Source organism: Trachemys scripta, chromosome 2 (genome assembly GCF_013100865.1).
Source record: "Trachemys scripta elegans isolate TJP31775 chromosome 2, CAS_Tse_1.0, whole genome shotgun sequence".
NCBI lineage: Eukaryota > Metazoa > Chordata > Testudines > Emydidae > Trachemys > Trachemys scripta.
This window is the reverse complement of record NC_048299.1, coordinates 64,298,092-64,319,381: the sequence shown is the minus strand read 5'-3', so window position 1 is coordinate 64,319,381 and position 21,290 is coordinate 64,298,092. Positions and strand designations below refer to the sequence as shown.

General features: G+C 41.7%; 1 protein-coding gene across 2 annotated transcripts in view; it reads left to right on the top strand.

The window, feature by feature from the left end:
* Positions 1–21,290, top strand: part of TBC1D5 (TBC1 domain family member 5) — a 474,884-nt gene that overhangs the window by 39,109 nt on the left and 414,485 nt on the right. For both annotated transcript variants that reach the window (XM_034760748.1, XM_034760747.1), the window contains exon 2: positions 1,409–1,470. The gene's annotated coding sequence lies outside the window, so the exon portion shown is untranslated. The remainder of the gene's footprint in view (positions 1–1,408; positions 1,471–21,290) is intronic.

Below are 21,290 nucleotides of genomic sequence, written 5' to 3'. Positions count from 1 at the left end.
AAGGAGAGGAACATTACTAAAGAAAGAAAGTTTGTTTGTTATTCACATAATGCAATCTCAATACCAGGAGAAAATATCTTCTTTAGGTACAGCTCATTTATCCCCAATTTAGAAGATTATATCCTGAGACAGGTGCATTTCAGATTCCTTAAAATAGAAGTCTCTGCACTGCTGTGTTTTAGGGTTTGTAATGTTAGCTCAAAGGAGAGGTGTGCTTTTTCAGGATGACTATATTTAGCCAGGAGGAATAGTCCTTTTTAAAGCAAATTGAAACGAGAGTATGAGAGCGTGAAATTATCAGCAGCGCTAGTGCACATTTACATTACTTCTACATACTCTTTTGAATGACCACACAACAGAACAAGTACTTTGTTTCCACTGTGTTGATTTTTCTTGACAAAACATGGCAGTCTATCCAAAGGAGGGTGTTTAGCCAAGATAAATATAAAATTTATGATTAAGCAAGTGTTTCCTTATTATAATCCCTAAAGAGAATTTGAGACTTGTTAAATATAACGTGTCTAAGTTCTTTTAGGAATGAATTTTCATTTGTACTTTGAATGCAGAAATACACACAAACCAATGCAGTTTAAAATCTTATCTGTAGAGGAAAATAATGTTGCCTACCCGTTTCCTTCGGCTTTGAATAGCAAAATTCATGAGTATTTGAAATTTGTTTAGTGACATACTGTAATTTTTGTACATACATCTTCATGCAATTTCACAGATTTGTACAGAGTCCAAAAATACTTGTAGATGACATTGCTTATAAGGTGTGTTACGAAAGGGGGCACATAAGTCTCAGTTTAGAGAGTACAGGTAAAATCAATGCATGCTTAACGTTTCTAGCATGTTCCTTTAAAAGACTATTTACAGAATACCACTTTTTAAAGCAAACTACAGTGTGTGTCAATATAGTGTATTAAAATAAATGCAGAATAAAGGCTGATTTATGTGGACAGTAGTTTCTTGACCCTTCTTGGTGTCACTGTTGGATTTGGAGTGCAGTGTTCTAATTAGATTGTGAATGAACTTAGATAGTGGAAATTAAGTGGTTTTGTTGTATTCTTTGAAGGGTTATGAGCTTCCAAAATTCAGAGCATTAGATGTCAGCCAAGCATTTGTCCTTCTCACGTTTTGTCTTCATATTTGAATTAGTGCCAGTTTGCACAGATTGCGTGTCAGTTTAAATACAGGAAACAGGCCTCAGTTTGCTTGAACTCATTCCACCAAAGACTTCTAAAAACTTTAGGTAGTCTGCAAACAGCAATGGTTGTTTCACATTAAGTAGCTTTGTAGAATTATAAAACAGCTTTTCTTGTGCTTTCAAATAAAATGTTGTCATCCACTAATGAATGAGATACCATCTGTAATAATTAAGGTTATTATACTTGTTTTCCCCCTGCAGCACAACTTCTAAAGGTTTGGAGAAGACAGTGAGAGAACCACCAAGAAGGCTATAGTAGTATTGTAAGTACTGCACTGAAAAGAAAATATGAATTAAGAATATTATAAAGAGGCTGTCCATTTATATTTGGGAAAAATGAGCTACATAAAAGGATTGCATGTAAAATGCAGAGCAGGAATTGTAGGAATCGTGTTAATAATTTATAAGGAAAAAACTGCCTTCTTGTAAAATCTGAATTGTATCCTTATACAGTGTAATCAGGAATTTACCAATAGCAGTGAAAAATATTTCTCTATCCAACAAAGATTGATCTAGGTTATATACATTTGTTTATTTAAAACTATCAGAATTTAGAAAATTATTGTAGTTTTGCAGGTTTGTCATTTGTTTTAGTGACTTATTGTTTAGGTTATTTTGCAGAATTATTTATTTGCTGATTTATTTATGTATTTCATTATTTATTTATTTGATTATTTAGTAAATTATTTATCTGATGAATTATTAATACATCTTCATGACATGCTTTAAATTATTTATAACTTAATTTTGAGTTTATTGCTTTTCGACGCTGCATTGTTACTGACTAGTTTTGATTTTTTTTTCTTACTTGGTTCTTGAAAATTAAAGTATTAGCTCTAAGGGAAAAGTATAGTCATTGCAAGATCCATAGATGTTTTCCATATGAAGTAATTTACCATATAGAGACACATTGTGTATAGTTCTATTTTTCTTAACATTACTGTTTACCTTTATGAGTTTTTACTCCGCTTATTCCTAGAAATATAAACATGAAATGAGTGACCTTAAGGAGCAAAGATTAAAAATGTGTAAAAATAGGGGTTTTTGTTATACAGCTATTAATTATTGTTCCTAGAGTTCTTGAAATTGATCCTAGCATTTTTAGTTAAAAAAAAAAAAAAAAAAAAGAAATTGATGCTTTTTTGATGAAGCCTCTTGATAGCAAAAATAACTTATTTAACTACTTCTGTTAAGAAAAAAATGGAATTAAAATCACAAGGGGAGAATCAGTCCTACTGAGACCATTTTAAACATATGATATGTATAGATGTGTATATATAAGATTAATATTTACACATAACTAGGAGGAGGAAGTGGACCAGTATGTAAGATGTGTTTAAAATTCTTAAAAAAAGAACAGGAGTACTTGTGGCATCTTAGAGACTAACAAATTTATTATATGCATCCGAAGAAGTGGGCAGTAGCCCACGAAAGCTTATGCTCTAATAAATTTGTTAGTCTCTAAGGTGCCACAAGTATTCCTGTTCTTTTTGTGGATACAGACTAAGATGGCTGCTACTCTGAAACCTTTACAATTCTTGACTGCATATTTTTTTAAATGAATGGGGAATTTATAAATTCCCTGAACTTAGCATTTGTGTATTCCCATAGGTAAATAACTGTTAGCCTCTATTTTATATAATTCACAAAGAACCATTCTTAGTGTACCGAATATCGTGACCACCTTTTGATGGTGCTTTCTTTAGGCAGTTCTCTTAAATATGGGTTTTTACTCCAGGAAGGATTGACGTAATGTGTAAAACCAAAATTAAGGGCTAAATTCTTGCTTCATATAGAGTGTCAACTTCCGGGAGTTGTGTACATATATCTGAGGTCTGAATATGTCTGCATGACTTACGGCTGTTGTGATTTGAGAAGCTATCAACCTTGTATCTAAAGTTATCTATTTAACTTCTGGATCTAATAAGTAAATTGCTTCTCTAATCTGACTCTACCTGATACTAGGGTTGCCAGATAGCAACTGTGAAAAAATGGGACGGGGGTGGACGGTAATAGGTGTCTATATAAGAAAAAGACCCAAAAAATGGGACTGTCCCTTTAAAAACGGGACGGATGGTCACCCTACCTGATCCCCTGTGGGAAAGCATATTCTACCTTATAGAAAAGTGTAGTGATTAGGCCTTTTTGCATAGCACTGAAGGGGGTTTAATGAACAGGGCAAAGCAGTACTTCCCTTAGAAAAGTGCCGTGTGCATAACATGGCCTTTATTTTGTGTTTAGTGCTTGAAATGAATTACTATATACTTTAAAGTTTTAACACAGCATGGAAAGGCTGCATTGTACATTTCAAGTTAGGATGCTGTTGAAATACAGTAGAAATGGCCTCTGTAGACAGGTTTCACTATAGAACTTAAATTATGCATGTGTATATCCAAATTCCTTATTTTGAAATATTGAATGTATGAATATTTAATTGGTATCTTGCTTTAGTATCTTCATATGCTTGCCTTAAAGGAAGCCGTTTCCTTTGATTTATATACATGGATAAAAACGTGTGTACAGTATGTATCAATGGCTTTTTCTCTTCACAATATTACATGAACAGCTTTGGATGATAGCTAAAGATTTTTATTCTAAGAGTTACCACTGTTGTGTAAAACATGCAGAAGTGGCATAGCTCTCTTGGATTTTTTTACTTTCCAGAAATATTTTTTTCACATGTTTAGAAAAGTCCGGTATATTGCAACTCTTAATACTCACATAAAACCCGAAATATTTTCACTATTTTGGGAAGAATTTTATTTTGATTTTTTTGTGTTTTCTCTTTATTTGAATACTTTGGTTAAAGCTGAAAACTCCATGGAAGTTCCTGAATGTATATTAATATTACGTGGCATGTTTTATGAAATTTTGTACGGTTACTCTTATTTTCCTGCATACATGAAATCTTATTGTTCAGTAAGGCCTATTACGCATTGTTACAGATAACAGCAGGTAAAGTGCTGTCAGTATATTCTGCCTCCAGTTTTTCATAGTGTGAAACATTTCCTGAAATATGCATTACTATAGTTATAGGGATAATATAATGAAGTTTATGTGTTGGCACTGAGAATAGCTACTTTGTAATTATGACAAGTGAAAGTACAGCCAAAGGTCACATTAAGCAGGAGATTTCTTTCACACCTAATCCTTTTTCTGGATGGTGCAAAAAATGAATTTGGTCCCTACACTGCCATATTTTTAAAGAGAAAAGGAAAGCACTGATTCAGTTGCCATGAAATGTTTTTTATGGCTTATGTATTATTTTGTTCATAGTTCAAGAACTTAAGTATAGAACTTTTGTATGTTGACTTAAGTGCTTCTACACTATTCTAAAGTAACTTAAATTCTGGATAAAATTCTACAGTATCAATAAATATTTCTGCTTCAATATATTTTTTAATTTACATACATTTAGTTAAAAGCATAATTTCATATTCTAGAAAGAGAAATGTGTGTGCAAACTGATGTTTGTATTAACGTGTTATGACTATAACAATGATTTTTCTCTTGCAGTTCAAGTGGGAAAATGCTGATTTTTTTTTTTACAGTTTTACAGGTGAATTTTATCCTCTTGTAAAGTGCTAGACTCACTGTCTTGGTAACTGAAGTCTGCTATTTAGCAGCAGAAAAAGGAAGTATAAGCCACTCCACGCTGACCAGCCATTTTTCAGCCCCATCTTAAAGGGTTCCTATCACTAAGGGTGAGAGGGTAGTTCATTTCTTAGAGCTATTCTGTTCTTGGCCTTGTGCTGAAATTGCCAACCAAGATGCTAAAAATGACAGTAGTTTTTGTGATGTGGATATTTGTTTATCAGGAAACGAAATGAAACTACTAATGCACTTCACATAAGCTACTGACCAGCCATGGAATAGAGATTTTATGGCCTGACTTTAGGGGTACTACTGACCTGAATAGAATGGTTGCATAGAAGTCAGATTGGATCCTATTTGAACCCCTGACTTGTAGATGAAAGGATTTGCATCCTCTTAGTAAATCCCTCTGAATCATATAGTCTCCCTATTGTGTTTAATTAATATTTCAATGTTTAGCATTTGTCTTCTTTTGTCATCGTCCCCCCGCCTTTGCTGTTCCTATGGAGTCTGTGGAGCACCGCCATCAAGGGTTTTATAATGTCCTCCGTCACCATGGTGGTATGGAGGCACCAAGAGAAGTAAACATCTCCCATTCAGTTAGAGGGAAAAGGTGGGTGAGGTAATCTGAGTTGGTCCAATAAAAGAGATGAACTCACCCATCTTGTCACACTAATAGCCTGGGACCCACACGGCTACAACTGCACTCTCCTGTAATTTTAATCAAATAACACCCCTGTGAAAACTACAGCAATTGTGCTTGCATTTAAAAGTGATAGTAGGGAAGTATTAATGTACTTCTGGCTTATTAATGCAGTTTAGTTTTAGGAAATAAGGAGAAGCCAGCAGCAGATGACCAGCCAGTTGTCTGCAAAGCTGTTTCCTTTGCTTTATATACATGGATAAAAACGTGTGCACAGTATATATCAATGGCTTTTTCTCTCCACAATATTAGATGAACTACTTAGATAATGATAGCTTAAAGATTTTTATTCTAAGATTTACCACTGTTGTGTAAAACATGCAGATGTAGCATCAGGCAACAGAGTCAGTTTTTGAAACTGAACCTATTGCTGCTTCATGGATGAAACAGCACAATGTGCTTGGTCTCAGGCAGTGTTTTCTCTTGCCACCGTGAGGTTTATCCGTGTCATCCTAATGAGACAGGGTATGTCTACAGTGCAAAAAGAGGTGTGTTAACTTGGGTTAGCTAACCCAGGTGAAAATAGTAGTGAAGACATGACAGCTCTGCTTTTAAGTTGGGTTAGCAGCTATGGTTACAGGTTTCAACTTGAGCTGCTAAGGTGAGTTAAAAACACAGTTATCATGTCTTCACTGCTATTTTAACCCATATTAGCTAATCTGAGCTAAAATCTTTTTTTCAGCATACACATACTGTATCAGAATGTAGGTTTGAGAGGAGACTGGTGATCCCATCTTTACAATTTATCTGTTTAAAAGAGTATGCTCAAAGAATTACTAGAGAAATAATAATAAATATCTTAGAGTAAATTATTTGCAGTGAAAATACATGTATTGGATTAGATAAAATGAAGGTTAATGAAACTGATAGTTTTACCTCACTTACTAGAAAAGAGACTCTACAGCATATTTTTTTCAATCTGCAATGTAAGATTGGTCAGAACTGACAGTGATGGCAGCATGATGTTTTAAAGAAAAATTGCAAGTACCTTAAAGAAAAAATATTAGGTTCAAAGAAGGTGAAGACCACAGAATGTCTACTATTTTAAGTTAAAATGCCCAGAGGCACATAGAATATTGATTTAAAAAAAATTCACAATAAATCTTTGCTGCAGTGACCAGGAAAAGAAAATTATCTTGGGGGGGGAGGGGATATTTCCTCCAGAGAAATTGCTGTACCAAACCTAAGATCACACTCTGTGTTGTGGTCAAAGAGGAGTAAACAGTTGTTCTTAATTGAACTCAGAGTCCCAGGGGAAGACAGAGTTGTGGAAATGTGTGAAGTCAAGAGGAAATAGCATAGGCATGAGAAGGCAGTATAATGATAGGAACTTGTGGGCATAGGGCTAGCAGCAGGCGTGTGCTTTTGGACAACCTGTACGGGGACTTTGAGCATTTGTGAGCAACACTAGGGATAAATCTTCTAGTACTATTGAAGTGTAATACTTTCCTCAACAAGACTATATTTGTGTGTAATATATGTATGTATATTATACAGTTATTAAGCACTCAGATAATGCATCACAAAATTAAGGTTGCATAATCTGCTTGTGTGAATACATTTCAATAATCTTTAATTACTACGATGATGTACTATTCTGCAGCTTTATCAATAGCAATCTACACATGTAGCATTTTATTATTATATTTATACTATTTTCGTTGTCTTATATTTTTGACAGAGAGCAAGGGTTCTCAGACTCTTTCCTAGTGTAGGCAACATGATAATACATAGTTCTTCTTCGAGTGATTGCTTGTGTATTCCACAATAGGTGTGCATGCTCGCCACGTGCAGCGGTGCCAGAAGTTTTCCCTAGCAGTACCCATAGGGGAGCGCCTCAGCAACCCCTGGAGTGGTGCGGTAAAAGGGGTGCTGCACGTCCCCCCCACCCTCAGTTCCTTCTTGCCGCCAGTGAAGGTGCTTCGGAACTGCTCTGCTCCAGCTTTGCTGTAGCTCGTCGCCGAAACTGCTTATTTATTCAGTGTATGGTACCTGTAGTTAGTTAATTGTATAGTTAGTTTACTTTAGCTAGAGTGCCCGGGCCAGGATGCGTCCCGGGTTTTAAGTCGTGCAACAATTGTAGGTGGTCTATGCCACTGAGTGATCCTCACATAGTCTGTCTACACTGTTTGGGGGAAACCCTTCTCAGCGATCGCGGCAAGATTTGCAAGTTGTTTAAGCCTCAGACCAAGAGAGAAAGGGACATCCAGGCTATTCTGATGGAGTTGGCACTGAACGCGGCTCTGGCGTGCCACTCCGAGTCAGCACCGGGCACCGCGGTGTCGGTGCGCGGCGACCCTCCGATGCCATCGACTAGTCGGTACCGTTCCCCCTCCACGGCACCGGAGTAAACCTGGGACAGAAGCTAGACCCACGTCGGGCAGTCCTCAATCCCTACCGGCCTCTAGGCCTCCAACTCAAGTCAAGTGGAGTAGCCCGGCCCATTCAGAGCAGGCCTCTCTGGATGTCTGGATGCCCTCCACGCCAGAGGCCCTGCAGGTGGCCCAGGATGTTATGTCCATGCCGATACCAGGAGCACCGCTGATGTCGGCCCCGCACTCCAGAGGCAAGCTGCTGCTGGGATCTCTGCAGTCGCCCCAGCTTGGTACTGCTCTCGATCGAGGGAATGTTCCTGATGCCATTTGCCGCCCAGCGACCATTCAGGGCAAAGTCCACATGATTGCCCTTGACGCCCACCAGGCTGTCTGGTTGGGTTCCGTCTGACCGAGACTCTCGGCACCGCTCTGCCTCGAGGAGCGAACACCGATGGGACCGAGGCAGACATCGCCAAAGGTCCTAGTCTTGGAGGGGCTATTGCAGCCGGTCACGGCACGAATGTTGACATCGTCCCCATTCGGCGTCCCACTCCAGGACTTCGCCACGGGCATCAATCGCCGTCGTCGTGCTGTTGTGGGTCCACCCGCCAGAGCCGATCGTGGAGCACCTGTTACCGACATTACCGGTCCTCCATGTCAGGATCGCGGTCCCGTAGTCGGCACCACTCCTGGCACCGCCGCTCCTCCTGGTCCATGGACAGCGGCAGGTTGTATGTCAGCCCGGCCTCCCTTCGTTGTCGTCCATTGATGGGTCAGGCCAGCCAGGCCGAACAGCCAGCTCCACCTGTGCCACAGCAGGTGCAGTGGCACCGGGCCCCATGGCCGGCCAAATGGTACCAGTGGGCACCGTGGCCCACGACGCAGCCCCTGGCGGGGTGTTGCTCAGTGGCCGAAGCCTCAGAAGGACCATCGGCCTTCCTCTCCAGACCTCTGAGGAAGGAGTTGATGGGACGTACATCCTCGGCCTCCGGTGGCGGTGGACACCCAAAGTACCGTGCCAGCCTCCTCAACCTCCCTGGATGAGGCGAGTACGGCCCCTTCTCCCTCCATCTCGCAGGAGGACTTTAGGGCCCACCAAGAACTCTTAAAAAGGATAGCATCAAGCCTCCACCTCCAAGCAGAGGAGATGGAGGAGCCCATGGACTCCCTGTTTAATGTGCTGTCCTCCTCGGCACTGGGCAGGGTGGCTTTGCCTTTCCATGAAGTGGTGGCGAAAATTTCAAATGCCCCATGGCAAACCCCGGCTTCATTGGTCCCCACCTCTAAGAGAGCGGAACGCAAGTATTTTGTACCACCAAGGGGCATGAATACTTATATACCCACTCTATTCCTAACTCCCTGGTGGTTGAGTCGGTCAACCACAGGGAACGGCAGGGCCAGCCAGCCCCTTCCCCAAAAAATAAAGATTCAAGGAGGCTGGACTCTTTTGGAAGGAAAATTTATTCGTCCTTGAGCTTCCAGTTATGGGTGGCGAACCACCAGGCCCTCCTGGGACGGTATGAGTTCAATCTGTGGGGCTCCCTGCCAAAGTTTGAGGACTCCCTCCAGGAACGTGACAGGAAGGAGTTCAAAGTGCTGGTGGAGGAGGGTACAGCGACTGGCAGGGCAACCCTGCAGGCAGATTCGGATGCAGCTGACACAGCCGTATGGTCCGTGGCCTCTGCGGTGTCCATGAGAAGGGTGTCATGGCTCCTGCTCTCTGGGCTATCCAGCAAGGCACAGATCTCCCTGCAGGACCTCCTGTTTGATGGCAAAGCTCTGTTTGCGTAACAAACGGATACAAAGCTGCATGGCCTGAAAGACTCCCACACGATGCTCAGACTCTGGATCTCTATGTTCCGGCTCCGGCTAAACCTAAGTTCAAGGTGCAGCAGACTCCCGCTCAGGCCACCCATCCAAAATACAACACTGCTTACAAGAAGTCGCGGGACTATAAGAGGCTCCCACAGAGGCAGTCTCGGCCTGCCCCCCAACCTGAGTCCTCCAAGGGCAAGCAGGCGGGGAAAAGGCGGTTTTGATGGGACGCCTGGGGGCACCCTGCCAATTCTCATCAGGGATCCACCCTCAATAAAGTTTCCCTTCTCCAATCGGTTGTGTGCTTTCCTCTCTGAGTGGTCGCGGCTAAGCTCGGACTTCTGTCCGTGTGCACCACATTGGGTCTGTTGCTAAACAACACCAAATACACGTTAGTCCTGGTTCAATGCATAAAGTTTATCGGGGCGGTCCTGGATGCCTCGTCGGCCAGAGCCTCCCTCCCACTGGACAGGTTCGAGACCCTGAAGGGGCTCATCAACACGGTCACAAGGTTTATAGTGACAACAGCCAGAGAGTGCCTCCAGCTCTTGGGTACATCGGTGTGCACGTATGTGGTTCATCATGCCAGACTACCAATGAGGCCCCTCCAGCTCTGGTTGGCCTCGGAGTTCTTCCAGGCCAGGGTCAGGATGGACAAAGTTCTCATGGTACCCGAGCCAGTGGTCACCTCCCTATGGTGGTAGTCCTCCCCAAGAAACATGCTCCAACGGGTCCTGTTCAGGGGCAGGGCCCCGTCGCTGGAGCTGATGTCCAACGTGTTGGACCTGGGATAGGTGGCCCATGTGGGGAATGTTGAGACCCAAGGTCTGTGGTTGGCTCAGGATCTGACCCTCCACGTAAACGTCAAGGAACTCAGGATGGTACGGCTGTTGTGCATGGCCTTCCGCTTGCACCTGTAGGGCCGGGTGGTCAGGGTCCTCACGGACAACATGGCCTCGATGTTCTATATCAACAGGCAAGGCAGGACCCAATCCTCTGCCTTCTTCCACGAAGCCCTCAAGCCGTGTGATTTTTGTATAGCCCACGACATCTGCCTACAGGCCTTCGATCTGCCAGGCACCCAGGAACGTGTGGGCGCTTCGCTTGAGCAGGGACTTCTCCTCTCAGCATGAGTGGTCTCTCCACCCAGAGGTGGTGCACAGACTTTTCCAAGTGTGGGGAACTCCCCAGGTGGACCTGTTCATGACTCGGCAGAACTGTCGCTGCCCCTGGTTCTGCTCTGGGGGGAGGAGGGGGCTGGGATGGGGCGCTATCTCTGATGCTTCCTCCTGTCCTGATCAGGCCAGTTTCTCTATGCCTTTCCCCAATTCCCGCTGATTAGCAAGGTCCTGGAAAAAATAAAGACGGACAAGGCCCGTGTCCTTCTGATTGCCCTGGCATGGCCCAGGCAGCATTGGTATGGGACCCTCACTGGCCTGGCGGTTGCCCTGCCATGGCCATTGCCGTCCCACCCGGACCTCCTCTCCCAGGACCAGGGCAGCCTCCTCCACCCCAACCTAGCGGCACTCCACCTCATGGCATGGCTGCTCAATGGTTAGGTTGGGAGGAAAGGACGTGCTTGGAAGGGGTTCAGTGCGTCGTCCTAAAAGCAGGCGGCCCTCCATGCGCCGAGCCTACTTGGCAAAGTGGTCTTGGTTTTCCAGATGGGCGGACGAGCGGGCCGTTTCCCGGTGGCCGCCCCGATCCAGCTTATTCTGTACTACCTCCTTCACCTTAGAGCCCAGGGCCTGGTGCCCTCGTCAGTCAAGGTGTACCTGGTGGCCATATTGGCCTTCCATCCGCTGGTGCAGGGCCACATGGTATTCTCCCATGCTATGACTGGCCGATTCCTTAAGGGGTTAGATCACCTCTTCCCGTATATTAGGCCCCGTGTCCTGCAGTGGGACCTTAACCTGGTGTTGGCCTGTCTCACGAGGCCGCTGAGGCCACCAATTGTGAAGGTGCACTTGACTCGGGCACAGGCCTTGTCGGCTGCCTTTTTGGCCCATGTCCCCATTCAGGACATCTGTAGGGCTGTCACGTGGTCTTCAGTTCACACTTTCACCTTGCACTATGCGATAGTCTCCCAAACCAGGGATGACACCGGGTTCGGCAGGGCTGTGCTCCGTCCCAAGAATTTGTGAACTCCTACCTATCTCCAACAGATATAGCTTGGAATCACCTATTGTGGAATACACATGAGCAATTACTCAAAGAAGAAAAGACGGTTACCTTTTCCATTAACTGGTGTTCTTCGAGATGTGTTGCTCATGTCTATTCCACATCCCGCCCTCCTTCCCCTCTGTCAGAGTTGGTCTGGCAAGAAGGAACTGAGGGTGGGGGGAGCATGTGGCTCCCCTTATACAGTGCCATGGAGGCGCCACTCCAAGGGTCGCTGGGGCACTCCCCTATGGGTACTGTTAGGGGAAAAACTTCCGGCACCAGTGCACGTGGTGAGCACCCACACCTATTGTGGAATAGACATGAGCAAGACATCTTGAAGAACACCAGTTATGGAAAAGATAACTGTCTTTTTAAGAATGCTTCTCCTTCCTTCAATGAGTGTGTGGATCACCTCTATCTCTAGGCTTTTATAAGATCCATCACCACGGTATCTCAGTGTCTCCATGAGAAGTAAACATCTCCCATTCAATTAGCAATCAAATATCACCCCTGTGAAAACTACAGCAACTGTGCTTGCATTTAAAAGTGATCATAAGGAAGTATTTAATGTACTTCTGGTTTATTAATGCAGTTTAGCTTTAGGAAGTAAGGAGGAGCCAGCAGCAGATGGAGATGACCAGCCAGCTCTCTGCAGACCAGCAGTCGGTGGCACATAGACCATAGTTTGAAAACCACAAACTCAGAACACATATATGATAGATTTCTCTTTTCTCTCTCAAGTATGTGTTTAATGATTCAGGCCAAGTCTATGCTAGGAGTGCTTTCCTGATATAGCTGTAGAGGTGTACATACCAGCAAAGTATTACTGTATTACTAGTGTGGATGCAGAATATATCTGCAAAACTACCCTTTTGCCAGTATAGCTTATTCCAGCCACCTGAACAAATAAACTATACCCGCAAAAGTGCAGCTCTGCTGGAATAACTGTTGAACTAAAGATTTCTGCTAGTATAGCTGTGTTGGACAAAGATCACACGTCATCAAAACTCTGACTGACACAGTCATGCTAGCAAATGTTTGTGATGTAAAATTGGTCTTACATAGTAGCTACCTACTATACAGTAACATGGAGTCTGGTGGCACCTTAAAGACTAGCAGTGCCACCAGACTCCTTGTTTTTGTAGATACAGACTAACACAGCTACCCCCTGCTACTATACAGTGTGTTTTTAATCACTGACAAAGCCTTCCAGAGGTGTGTCACAAACCCTAAAAAGCGCCCCCGTCCTGGTCACCCAGTAGGACTGCGATGTGGGGAATCCAAGTTCTGTGTTCTGGATTCTCTGGGGAGTGCTAAGCTTTTGGAGCCTCAACAAGCTGCCACAGTTGTTCCTCCCTTGGTCTCTCTGGCACATTTCCTGGGCACTGACTCTATCCCTCTTGGAAATAGGGCTCCCCAGCCCAGCTGTCCTAGGCCTCAGGACCTGTGCTGACCCCTGAAATAACCCAGTAATTTATGCCACCCCGTCACAGAGCTCAACCCCAAAGATGTGAAGTTTTTGGATTACAATTTAGCTCTCTCTAGTTTTGAAATAGTTGACATGCATACATTTTGCACAGTCTACACCTTTATACCTTTTTATACTTAATCATGTAAACCACAGGAGACTATAGATCATTAAATAATAAATCTGAAACCACAATTTCCCTCACTTTCTAGCTCACCCTTCCATTGAGAGTCCTGGGAGAACCATCTGGGTCCAGGAAGGCAGGCAGGAAAGGTGTCCCCCTGGCTCATGCATTTACATGGTGATCGGAATCTGCCTCATGGATTGGAGAAAATGGCCCTTTTCCAATGTGTTTCTTTATTTTGGCGGTCTAAGCATTCCTTTGTTTGGGGTGTATTTGCTACAGGACGTATCAGCAATGGTTGATCCACATACATATAGGCATTTGTGATACAGGAATTTTTCATAATACAACTTCACAGTATCAATCAAAATTCATAGGTTGTACAGACATAGCCCCAATACATCACAAAGTGTAACTGGGAGATGAAGCAGCTAACTATAAAACTGACTTAGCTTCACACCTAGGTGTTCTGTATATGCCCGAAAATTTCCATTATTACTTTGTTGTACTTAATATAGTGTACGTTGTGTAAAATTGATTTACTGTTGTATTTTTCTTTCTGTGTATGTCTTAATGGACTGTTTTGTCTAGCATATACAGAATAGTATACAGAATAGTATACAGAACTTTAAGATGCTTCATGGATCTGTCTAATTGTAGAAAAATGTATATTACAGAATTTGAAAAATATCTAATTGTGTAAATAAAATAGAACATACTTGCAAGGGGACATATTTAAGACTGCACGTGCAACTTTAACTTTATAATTTACTGACTTCAAGCACTTAACCAGGCAACCTTAATGTCTACTAAATTTAGTAATGGTACTTTTCAGAATGAATTTCTTGAAAGAAAAAAAAAATTCTGTAAACTTTTGCTAGGCTAAACTCCACAAGAACACTAATGTACTTTTAAATCACCATAGTACCTGAGTGCTTCACAATCATTAAACCCCTATTTTACAGATGGAGAATTGAGCATAGAGAGGTTCAGTGACTTGAAGGTCACACAGGAAGTCTGAGGTAGAGCAGGAAACTGAATCCAGGTCTCTCAAGCCCAGGGCCAGTGCTCTAACTACTGGATCATCCTGCCTCTAAATATGTGCTCCCTCCTGCAAACAGGCATGTGCTTAGCTTAAGACATGTGACTAATCATATGAAAGTTGATGAGTATGTTCTCTTGCAATCATATATTTAGCAAACGTCCACCACTTTCAAAATGCTGTCTTCATCCCGGACTCTAGCCAGCTAATGCATTTGACATATGGTGGTAGCTGGATTAATGTTCTTCACTCTTTTGTGAGGATCAACAAACATTGGAAACATCGTTGTTAGTTGCTGTAAAAATAGTCAGCAAAAACATGGAGATTAAAGGGTTTTATCATCCTCCCATTTCATAGTTGTCTGTGGTGTAGGTAAAAACAATGAGGAGTCCTTGTTGGCACTTTAGAGACTAACAAATTTCTTTGGGCATAAGCTTTTGTGGGCTAAAACCCACTTCATCAGATGCATGGTGTGAAAAATACAGTAAGCAGAATATATATTATAGCACATGAAAAGATGGGAGTTGCCTTACCAAGTGTGGGGGGTCAGTGCTAATGAGCCAATTCAAGGTGGAAGTGGCCTATTCTCAACAGTTGACAAGAAGGGGTGAATACCAAGGGAGGGAAAATTACTTTTGTACTGCTAACAAGGCCAATGCAATCAAGGTGGCCCATTTCCAACAGTTGACAAAAAGGTGAGTATCAGCAGAGGGAAAGTTACTTTTTGTAGGAACCCATCCACTCCCAGTCTTTATTCAGGCCTAATTTGATGGTGTCCAGTTTACAAATTAATTCCAATTCTTCAGTTTCTCGTTGGAGTCTTTCTGAAGTTTTTTTGTTGAAGAATTGCCACTGTTATTGAGTGTCCATGGAGATTGAAGTGTTCTCCTACTGGTTTTTGAATGTTACAATTCTTGATGTCTGATTTGTGTCCATTTATTCTTTGGGGTAGAGACTGTCCAGTTTGGCCAATATACATGATAGAGGGGCATTGCTGGCACATGATGGCATATATCACATTGGTAGATGTGCAGGTGAACAAGCCCCTGATGGTGTGGCTGATGTGGTTAGGTCCTGTGATGGTGACACCAATACCAGAGTGGAGTTGATATGCATGGGCAAAGTGGAGGAATGATGTAAGCTTTGAGAGTGAAGTGTCTCCTAATATACTTTCAAGTTAGACCTCAGCAGAGAAAACTTATTGGTATTTTAAGATTAGGCTACTTTAGTTATATAGTTTTTTGGTTTTCTGCTGTGCTGAAAAGGTGTTTAATATTTAGTAATTCTGTTTTAGAATAGATTAGCTATTTGAAAAAATGTGGCTTTAAGGAAGCATTATTTCCTATTTAAATTGCTTTAGTGCTAAAAGTGTGTATCTTAATTTCTAAATGCAGAGGAAGATTTTCCCTGCCCAAAGAACATAACGTCTAAACATAAATTGTTCAGAGTTGTTATAAGCTTTGATTATCATTGTTTCACAGAGTGCTTAAGTGTACATTATAGGAGCGTGCTGTTCAGTGTTATATCCTTACTATTAATGATTATAGATAGGGCCCTACCAAATTCACAGCCATGAAAAACACGTCATGGACCATGAAATCTGGTCTTTTGTGTGCTTTTACCCTATATTCTACCAATTTCACAGGGGAGATCAGAGTTTCTCAAATTGAGGGTTCTGACCCAAAAGGGAGTTGCGGGGGGGGGGGGGGGATAAGGTTATTTTTGGGATGATGATGATGGTATTGCCACCCTTAGGTTTGTGCTGTCTTCAGAGCTGGGTGGCTCGAGAGTGGTGGCTGTTGGCTGGGCACCCAGCTCTGAAGGCAGTGCCATGCCAGCAGCAGTGCAGAAGTAAGGGCGGCAATGCCATACCATGCCATCCTTACTTTTGCTCTGCGGCCGGAGAGTGGCGGCTGCTGATTGAGGGCCCAGCTCTACAGGCAGCGGTGCATAAGTAAGGGTGGCAACACCATACTATGCCATCCTTACTGCTGCTGGCAGCAGCTCTGCCTTCAGAGCTGGGCTCCTGGCCAGCAGCCTCTGCTCTCTGGCCACCCTCCTCTGAAGGCAGCACCGCCGCCTGCAGCAGTGCAGAAGTAAGGGTAGTAGTATCGCAACCCCCCCCCCAATAACCTTGCAGCCCCCCACAACTCCTTTTTGGGTCAGGACCCCTACAATTACAGCACCATGAAATTTCAGATTTAAATAGCTGAAATCATGAAATTTACTATTTTTAAAATCCCCTGACCATGAAATTGACCAAAATGGACTGTGAATTTGATAGGGCCCTAATTATAGAGATATAATACTTTATACAGCAAAAGCAACTGTTCAACATTTTGTTTCATTGTTTCTACCATTGAGCTATTTAATTAACTCAAATGACAAGACCAGTTAATAAATTGCTTTTTTATAAACACCCACAATAGTTGGACGGAAATAAATAAGAGACCTCAAGTCAGTGAAATGAACAGACAGAACACCCACATATTTGAACAACTTTTAGAAAAATCTTGCCTTTATTAGTAGTAGTCTATACATGTACAGTATTAGTTTTAGGATTTTGTCCACAAAGTGAATGAATTACATGTAATATTCCTTGGTTTTACTTCCTGTCTCAAAACACTTGTGGGGGGACATACTGTACGTTAGTTATCTTAGAATACAGAAATTTTAAATAAGGACCTAATCTGTTAAGTGAAGTTGTCCATTGCTTTTAAAGGATGCTTCTCAATAATCTGGTGAATGAAGGTAGTGATAGTTTAGAATTGCATGCCTTCGTGAAAAGGAGAGACAGTCATTAATGTGATTGGGGGACTTCATGACTTATGTGCATTGGAGAATAATGGAGAGTTTCATTTTAGATAGCTCGTTTGAATCCAGCTTTGGTCAGTAATGAAAAAGTTTCTGCCTTGTGATGGCAGCCTGGTGACTCATGCACACTTATTTAGTGGCATCTTAATTCATTCATATTACTGAAACTTCACCACAGCTGACAGCCTGTTCAGTTTCAGTAGAAAGACTAACACCTAAATAGATGTGGAGGCTGAATTTATTTCTCAACTCCAGAGATAATCTGTTTAAAAAAAAAAATTTACAACAGGGACAGTAACTTGTCTTGAAGCTGTTATTTTGTACCCATTATATTGATAAACAGAAGTCATATCTGCAGAACTGTCAGTTCCAGTAATCAAATAGACCAGAGCCTGTTATAAGGATTTAAAAACCAAAGACAATGTAAACAATAGCAGTAGGGCTGAAGAGAAAAAAAATAATTTTTGGGTTGCTTACCCGAGTCTAATGAGAGACATAGAGGTCCTGTGGTATATGTCACAGGCCAGAGATGGGGACTAGAGAAATTTGTCTTTGATATTATGTTCAGCCACTTCTAAACTCTCAAAATAAGGCTGTTATTTTAAAAAATGGGAAATTCATGAGACAATTCATGTCAGAACTTCAGGCTTTATAACATCCTCTCTTCTGCCTCCCAGGGCTGGCAGGGAGTTGAACAGAGGCAAAATGTTCAGCTTTCTAGGAGGAGCTATCGCTCTTGTAAGGTGTTCAGCTATCCTGCTGCTGGTGGGTTGTATAAAGATAGGAGTGACTTGTCATTCATTGACCCCCATAATCAGTTTTGCATTGGTGTGATGGTTTCTAAAAGGGAGGCCTGTCCAGTTCTCCTCAGCTAAAAATATGATGGCTTTAATGTGGGTCCCTGAGGATGGAAGGGGAGGAGTGACCTTGATGAGAAAAATGGGTGTGGTCATAGGTGATTTGACAAGGGAATGTCTTCCCTTCTCCCTTTTAACTCCTCATATAGAGGAATAATGCAAAATTCTTAAAATATATACAGCAGTTACTAGAATAACGATGGTGCAGTCCCTAACAGTATAATGCACTGCTTCTAAAACTGTTAAGGCTGTTAAAATATTGGTATCTTGATAGAGCATTTCAGAACATTGTTTCTGATATTCCAGAATATAAATCCATGCAGCCACTCAGTTTGCAGTCACTGTGTGTTTGTCTTTAAACATGAGTGAATATACTGAGTGGTATTGAGACTACACTTTACAAAGTTAAAATGGTCTATGTCCTGACAGCTCCACACCAAAAAATTCCAGTTTTGATTATTGGACTACTTTCCCACACTAAGGTTATCAAGCATGTTTTACAAAAAGAGCTCAGGAGTTCAATCACCAACTATATATCCCAGGCAAGACTCTCACACAGCCAGCTGTTGTTCTCCCTGCAGTGACCTGGACCAGGCAGCCTAGCATCTGCTGCTGTTTTCTCTTCAGTGACCCCAGCCAGATTTCTTTGAAGCCTATTGCTGACTTCCCCTGCAGTCACTTATGCTAATGTCTCTTATATGCTACAGCTGTTTTGTAAGGCCTCTTCACTTTTCCTTTTTCGATTTCGATCTTTTTTTTTAAAACTTGTAGAGCGCTTTTCCCCCCCCTTTTGAGTTCCTGGGTAGTGTTTATCTTAAGGATTGATACTGTGAATATCTTTGCGCAAAAAGAAAAAAAAAATAAAAGCACATGCCAACTGCTATGGATTATGGGGGAAACAAGGTGACACTAAAAATATTCCATGTAGTCTGGCCTCTTTATAGCCTGGGGAAGATCTTGAGCTGAGTTAATTTTATTAACGTAAAAGAAATTCAAGTAAAACTGCTGCTGGAGGAATGGGATTGAGTAAAGACATTGCATGCAGAAACAGAAGATAAGATGGGGAACAAGTTTTATTTTTGCGATCAAGTAACAGTGTGAAGAAATATATTAATGTTTAGTTAAATAGATTTTTTTATTTCCAATTAATAATACATTACAGAAATGTAAATCATCTCAAGATGACAGCTTATCACTTTAATATATATGAATCAACTGTGAAGTTTAGATGTCATACTCTGGGAAATCTAGTTTTTCCTCAGTTCACAGAGGGTTTATCTAGATTTCCTCCCGCCCCCTGATCATTGCCAATTGAAGTTGTGGAAATTCCTTATGTATTGGTGAGTTATGCCTCTACTAAACCCAAACTGCCCTCTCATTGTGATCTCATTGTCAGATGTTAAGTAACATTGAGTTGAGGAAGGGGCTCTCAAGTTTTCAATGATCACATATTAACAGAGTATCTTGTGTGCCTCCCCTTCCATTTGCAATCACATAACATCGCTATGGCAATTTCACAATTACTTACATGGAAGAGTGATGTTAGAAAAATGTGTAGTCTATATTTTGCTGCCTTTAATGTGATTTAGTAGCTGGAAATGAGGAGAACGAGCATAATGTGATCAGCCAGCACTGCTTGGATCACCATCTCTCGTGGGTAAAAGTTTGGGAATCACCGGTCTTGTCCGTACTTGAATGGGAGGCATACAAGAAAAACGCATGTTGGTTGCAGAGGTAGTAGATAGTAGTCTTCCTTCTGAGTTTGTACTTAACCAGTGACCTAATATGATGTTATAAGGCACTGTGCTTCTGGTGATATATAAAATGTCAGAGAACGATGGCCACTTGTGTTCGTTAAAGTTCTGTGGCACTACAGTAGAACCTCAGTGTTACAAACTGACCAGTCAACCGCACACTTCATTTGGAACTGGAAGTAGGCAATCAGGCAGCACTAGAGACAAAAAATAAAAGCAAACCCTTAAACTACTAAAAATATAAAGGGAAAGTGTTTAAAAAAGATCTTACATGGTAAGGAAACTGTGTCTGTACTTGTTTCATATAAAATAACATGGTTAAAAGCAGTATTTTTCTTCTGCGTAGTAAAGTTTCAAAGCTGCATTAAGTCAATGTTCAGCTGTAAACTTTTGAAAGAACCATAACATTTTGTTCAGAATTGTGAACATGTCGGAGTTACGAACAACATCCATTCCCAAGATGTTTGTAACTCTGAGGTTCTGCTGTACTTTGCAACAGCAAGTGATCTGTCTCTAAATTCTGTATTCTGCTCAATTCTGCTTTTGCAAAGCTTTTCAGAAAATACAGCTTACGTTTGAAAGAATATCATTATGCACTAGAAAATATACGTAGGGAAAAATTCTGCACAGACTAGAAGGAATGGGGTATTTGACTTAATACTGTAGGCCTTTTCCATCTCTACCTTCTATCTGTAACTCTAATAATGTCAGCATTTTTCTAAGATAAAAAATGTTGTGAAGATTGAAAGGACTTCAGTGTAATTTGTTAATTTACAATATGAAATTATAAGGCTTTACCTATATACTCCCCCACTAGTCCTACAATCAGTGGTTCTCAACCTTGTCCATACTTGGACCAAGTTTTTTATACCAGACCTCTCATTTAGCTAGAATCTTGCCTTTCTCTCGCATATAATATGGGTCCTGACACCTGGTTGTGACTCCCACATTGAGAACTCACACGTTAGCTAAATTAATTAAACATTCTGTACATGTAAGTGTGCTTGTGTGTGTGTGTGTGTGTGTGTGTGTGTGTATATGAAATTTAAAGAATTGCTTTCCTGTGATGCTAATTTGATCTTCATGGAACAAAGTACAGTATTCCACTATTACTGTACTTTTGTTTTTCTCTGTTGATATATTCAGAACACACACACCAATGGATCATTTGACAATTTTAGTTGTTTGATGAAAGCAGAGGACTTTAATAGATATTTGTTTGACCTAAATCAACGAGCAATTTAAGAACAGGAGTACTTGTGGCACCTTAGAGACTAACAAATTTATTAGAGCATAAGCTTTCGTGGACTACAGCCCACTTCTTCGGATGCATTATAAGTTCGGATGCATCCGAAGAAGTGGGCTGTAGTCCACGAAAGCTTATGCTCTAATAAATTTGTTAGTCTCTAAGGTGCCACAAGTACTCCTGTTCTT